We start from the raw sequence: 6,388 nt of genomic DNA on the forward strand, positions 1-6,388 counted from the left end.
TTCACTGGGGAGTGTAGTGGGATTTCGATCCCTGGGATGATCTGTCCCCTCCATCCCCACTTTCTGGACTTTCACGCCTCCCCCCCTCCCCCCCCCCTCCCAGTACTTCTATTTCCTGGAGAGCCTGCGGGTCCCGGAGGCCTGATTCTACCGCACCTTTTCCTCGTGGCCTTGCACAGCCCACCTCGCCCTCTCCGAGCCTCATTTCCCCGGCAGAGCCGCGGCGGACCCCAAACCGGCCGCCGGCTGCAGCGCCGCGCCGCGCCCACGCGGGGGCAGTGTTGGCCTGGCTTTGGCGCCGCCCGGCGCGGCCGAAACTTCTCAGCCTCTTGCTAGAGGGTCGGAAACTTTTCCCCTCGCGCGGCGCTCGCGTCTCCGGCCCCGCGCCGCGCCGCCTCCTTCCACCTGCCCGAGTTCGCTGCCGGACCGCGGGGCGGGGAGGGGAGGCTCCCCAACCCCCAACTTCTCTTTCTCGCTTTTTCGTTGTTCAACCAAAAAACTGCTAAGCTTGCAACAGCGCCGTCAGCCACGAGCACTGAAGATTGAGTCCCACGTGCAGCGCACAGGGGCGGGGAAGGGGGCAGGGGGCGGGGGACGGCCCTGCGGCGTCGGGCCTCCCAAAGCGGGGCGGCCGGACAGCGGCCTTCCGGCGGGGGCCTGTCCGGTGGGGTGGGGATGGGGACCCGGCGGGCGGCCACGCGGCGTCCCGCAGCCCAGTTTCTCGGGGACCCCTCCGCTCCCCGCCCCCCCCGCCCGCCTCGCCCTCCTCGCCCGCCTCGCCCGCCTACCTTCCGCTCGCATCGCCCCCCTCGCCCCCGCCCCAGCCCTCCATTTCTTCCTTCCCTCTCTCCGTTCTCCTCCCCTCTCCTCCCTCCGCTCTCTCTTTCCTTCCCCAACAAACATGGATTCTGTGTCAAGAGGACCTTGAGCGGCAGCCCCGAGCCTCCCCTCCCGCCCCTGCCAGCAGAAACGCAGGGACACACAGGGACAGCCGCAGACAGGCCCCCGGAGACGCGCCCCACGCGCACACCACACACTCGTCGCACACACACGTCACACACGCACACAGATAGGCACCACAAACACCTCCACACCCACACCCACACGCATGCAAAGACTCACACCACGACACTTAGAAACCCCACATACTCACGGAGGACACGCGCGTGTCCTCCCCAGCTAGGGTCTCCCAGCGACCGCACCCCGACATTCCAGAGTCCACTTGTTGCCTTGGAGGCCGCAGACGCAACCTCCACCCCAGCCCTCTGTAGACCTTCCCAACATGCCCCTGCCCCTCTGCAGGCAGAGCTTGAACTTGAATGTGGGGTGACCAAGAAGGGGGAGAGGAGGGGAGGGAGTGCTGCAGGGAGGGGATGGACCCCTCCCCAGGGTCCCCAGCAGGGTCCTTTCGCTGGTACATTTCCACTCAGGGCTGGCAGGTGGCCAATCCCGCCTGGGCTCCTGGGAGCAGTGCAGCGGGAAGGCTGGGGAAGTGGCCGTGGCTGGAGCTGGTGCCCCAGCTCTTGCTCCCTACAGCCTCAGAGCCCCCCTGAATCTCTGGGGGTGGGCAAGGCAGGCGTACCCCCCACCGGTCTCCTCCAGTTCCTGTCTGCCCTTATCACTCTGTGCAATAGCAGCCCGCACCCCATTCCACCTCCCACCCACACCCCGGCCCTGGACCATGGGCAGACCGGGGCCAACCCAGGCTGGGGGGCAGTGGGAGCTGGTCTAGTTTTGGGGGTGGCGGGGAGGGAGGAATGACTCCCAACCCAGGGCAGAAGGAAGTGATGGGAGAAGCAGGAAAATCTCTGCTCCTTTCTCCCGGCGGTGCCCACCTCACTGGGCCTCTCCACCCGCTGCAAGGGCATCGCCTTAGCTCCTTTGCAGATAAGGAAACCGAGGCCCAGAGAAGTTAGGGGGTCTTGCCCAGGCCGTGCCAAGCGCAGGAGCCGGAGCTGGGACTAGGCCCACGCGTGTCCTATGCCAGTGCCCAGCCTTCAGCCACTCACACCCGTGTCCTCTCACAACCATTTGTCGCTGGGAAACCGAGACCCAGAGAGGTGCATCTCTTTCTCAAGGTCACTTCATTTTGAAGGGTTGGAGTCAGGATTCAAATTCAGCAGGAAGAGGTGCCGACGTACAATCCTGGGGCTCCCTTGCCCCAGGGCAAGCAGGGTGGTCTGGAGGACCCTTCCTGCCCCAGGTCCTTCCTCCTGCATGAAGGGCACCTTGGAGGCAGGGAGAACGGGGCAAGGTCAGGGAGGGAGAGAGATGTATTTGGAGGTGGTGTTTGGGGAGGATGTGGAGACAGGCAAGCGAAAGGACAGGAGCAAAAGGTCCTGTGAGCCGGAAGCCTCAAGAATTGCCCAGAGGGTGGGGCTGGACCCACGGGGAGGCAGGAGGGCAGCGCTGCCTCCAGACATGGGCGTGGTCAGAGAGGCCCCCCCCCCCCCCGCCTCAGCCCGGATGGCAGTGAGGTGCCACTGGAGACGTGGAACCGGAGAGAGCCGGTCCCACGGTGGGCTCCGGGGACATGAGCTGCCCCAGGCGCTCATTCACTTTCATTCTGCCGGCAGTTCGGTGAGCACCTGTTTGCCACACACACAGGCTGGGCCCTGGGACAGTCTGGTGGGGGACATGGACTCGAATGGGCGATTGCAGGGCACAGTGACAAGTACTGTGAGGGGAGGCCCGGGCTCTGGGGGCACAGAGTGGGGGGACCAAACCCACAGTTTGGGGCACGGGGTGGACACCTGGGCCTTTTGACGACAGTGAGATGGAGGCATGGTCAGACCCAGACAGCAGACCAAGAGCACGGGAAGGGAGGGGATTGCTACAGGCCCTGCAGCGAGGCTGGTGCCACGATTCCTAGCACGGGTCAGGGTAGGGCAAGGGGCCCAGGAGGGCTGTTGATGAGGCAGGAGGAAGGGCCGGAGTTCCCCTAGCCAAGACAGGCACACACACACACACCCCCTCTGCCCGGCCATGTGGGGCTGCGCACTGCTCATTCCTGCTGCCTTTGTCTGTGCCATTTATCCTAACTCCCCCCGACCCCCCGCCCTGTCATGTCCTCCGTTTCCCTGACATTTCTGCCTTTTGGGGTCCTGTTGTCCTTCCCTCCCAAATATGCCCTAAGTGACAGATGGTCTGCAGCTTCCAGGGGCTCCTGCCGAGGGCCATCAAACCCCTCCATGGAGACAATGCATGCTGCCACCTCCACAAGCCTCAACATTCCCCTGTAAACAGCCTCAGGAAAGGGGGTGACACTGGTGATGTTCTTTGTGCCGTTTGGGCCCATCGGAGCCAGCTTCGGATGCTGGGTGGAGTCCGAGCCAGCAGCGGAGGTTGGACCCATCACTGGCTTCTGGAACCCTTTTGAATGGTGGCACTTGGACCCAAAGAGCCAGGGGCAGCTCATCTGCCATCTCCCATCATGAGGCCTTGGGGACCCTTAAATGACTCACCCGCCAGGGTTTCCGGATTTATTGTCTGCACCTGGCAGCCCTGGGGATTGTGGTGACACCCGCAAGCTCCCAGGGAGCCCCCATCTGGGCTCTGGGCTGGCTTCCAGCTCCCCCAGCTGCAGGGCACAGCAAACCCCAAAGAATCTTCTTCCAGAAACCTGCTGGCCCAGGCAGCCCAGATCCCAGTGTGCATTCTCCAGGGGACGATGCCTCCCCAGGATGGCTCCTGAGTAACTTCTGACAGCCCACAGCCATCCCATAATGTAAACCAAGAATCCACGTGAGCAAGACAGACCTGGGCCCTGTCCTCATGGAGCTCAGAGTTCGCCGGGGATCACAGAGGCATAGCGACAAAGGCTATCGAGCAGGTCCTTGTACAGACGTTGGTCCAAAGACTGCCATGCTTCGGAGCTTACTGATCCATGAAGGAGGGCGCAGCTCTGTGAAGTAGGCACGCCCTTAGCTCCATATTACAGATGAGAAAACCGGGTCACAGAGAGGTTAAGTCACTTTCCCAGGGTCACACAGCTGAGCTCCAGATAAGAAGTCAGTGAGAAGTGCTGTGATGAGGGATGTACAGGCAGGTGTGCAGGGGAGCACAGGGCAGCTGCCTCCTCTGAGGTGAGGGTTTCCTCCTCCAGAAAAACTAGCCCCAGATTTCCTCTGGCCCAGAGGGGAAGGCCCAGGAGGGCAGGACTGTCGCCAGCGTACACAGACTGCCTATCGATGGTAAACTCTGCCCACGCCTCAGTTCTGTTCCTTCTCCCATATTCATTCACAGAACACATTTATTGGGCATCTACTGTGTACCAGGCTCTGTGAACAAGACAGACGCACTCCTGCCTCAGGGAGCCCACATCGTGGTGGCCAGGCAGATACAGATGGGGCTGGGCTCGCAGTGTGTGACCCCTGCAGTGAGCCACACAGGGGCTTGCCTAAAAGGGCCCTCCACTGAGTTGAAAGCCGTCATCCTGAGATCCTTAATCAATTTTGAGCAAGGAGCCCTACATTTTCACTTTGCCCTGGGCCCTTGCAAATTGTATAGCTGGTCCTGGACACAGACATTAAACTGCGGTGAATGCTGGGCTGGGGCTACAGGGAGGTTCTGGCAGGAGGGTCCACGAGGTTTGTTGGAGGTGGCAGTAACAGATCGGCTTAGGAGTGGGCTTTGTCCGGACCCCAAATCCTGTCATGGGTCCCCAGCTCCCTCAGGGCAGCTCCCTGGGAGCTGGTCAGCATCAGGCAGGAGGTCAGGACCAGCAAAGCTCCAAAGGGACTTTAAAAATACCCCTGCGTGTCTGCATCGACTAAATAACGCATGCCCAGCATCGGTAGGCAGAGGCCAGAAACCAGAGAGAAGAAAGCCCCGCTCAGCCGTCCCCCCCCCCGGCCCTGGTCCCTCCCACTAGGTAACAACGTTTCCTGGGCACTTTCCTGAGTTATTCTGCATCATACAAGGAAGTGCTTACACGCGTGTATTTTTGTATTGTGATACTGATTATTATTTTTTTTTTGGTGCGGTGTCGATTTTATATCCATTCTGCATTGCACACACTTTCTGCTCCTAGTGTTCCCACTTGTCAGTCTAACTGGGAAATCGGAGAAGGCGCTTTCAAGGTCATTTAATTGTAGAGATGGAGAAACTGAGACCCACAGTGTCACAGCAAGTGTGGGTGTTCTGGTGGCCCAGGCGTGGCTCCTGGCCTTGGCATACTGAGACTCATGGTCCTTCCACGTGCTCATATATGCCCAGGCCTCCCTGGCAGCCTCTCTCCTGTCCTAATTTCAAGGACTACCGTGGAGGGAGCCAAAGCTCTATCCTGTGAAGGAGGTACTGTGATGATCTGCATTTCCACATGAGGCTCAGAGAGGTGTGGCCACCATCTTGGGGTCACACAGCTGAACCAAGGTTGGAACCTGCAAAGCTGCACTACCTCCCAGGAGCAGGTTCACGTTTCCCTGGGGGGGCGGGCACTGCCCCTTGCCATATACTCACAACTTCCAGGATGCCAGATGGGGAGGCCCCTGACTTCAGCAGGTGAGAATTGGGCAAAGGACCCTTCCAGCCTGACAGAGCCACTAGGATGGAGCTGGCGGGAGTCCCAGCAAGGCTTGGAGGGTGGGGCTGAGCCAGGTGGCCTGCTGAGGCGGGGGGCGGGGGGGGGGGCAGGTGTGGGTGCCTGTCCCCTAGGCCCCAGATGCATGGAGGCTCCTGGCAGGCGCCCCTTGGTGGGCTGTGCCTGTCGAGAGGGCTGGCATCAGCTGGTTGAATATGCCTGGGGCTGCCATTCAGCATTTGGGTTCTAAGGGTTATTTTTATTGTGTTTTGTTTATTCAAAGCTCGCCTTTGAAATCTGTTTTCGTGCCTCCCCCATCCCGGAGAAGGGAGCTGGTTTAGATACAACGCGCTGCGTCGTCTCAACCTTAAAAAATAATTCCCCTTGAGTTGGGGGCTCATTATCCCTGGGCACACATGGTCTCCCAATTGTGGGTGCCAGTGGTGGGTCAGCAGGACAGCCCGACACCCACCTGCCCTGCCGAGCCACCCCAGGCAACAGGCAACCCCAGAAGTTGGGCCCTCCAAGCACTGGGGGTGCCATTGACGCTGGCGAAAGAAGGTGCAACTTTGGGGGGGGGTCATGAAACCTTTTGACGAAAGCTAAGGACCTTATCTGTCCAGAAAAATGTACCCACACACAAAGCTTTGCAGTCAATTCCAGGAGCTTCTAGGACTTACTGAGGCCCATCCACAGACCCCCTCCCTCCAGTTTAGAACGTGTTCCTAAAGGAATCCCACGGTCAGCCTTTTTGGAATAATAAGGAATAATAATCGTAATAGCCAAAACTGAGCACTTACTCTGTTTCAGGGGCTGTAGCGCAGGGTTCCTCAGATTAACTCACATATGCCCCATGATTGAGGGTCA

The sequence above is a fragment of the Eschrichtius robustus genome, chromosome 10 (genome assembly GCF_028021215.1).
Source record: "Eschrichtius robustus isolate mEscRob2 chromosome 10, mEscRob2.pri, whole genome shotgun sequence".
Lineage (NCBI taxonomy): Eukaryota > Metazoa > Chordata > Mammalia > Artiodactyla > Eschrichtiidae > Eschrichtius > Eschrichtius robustus.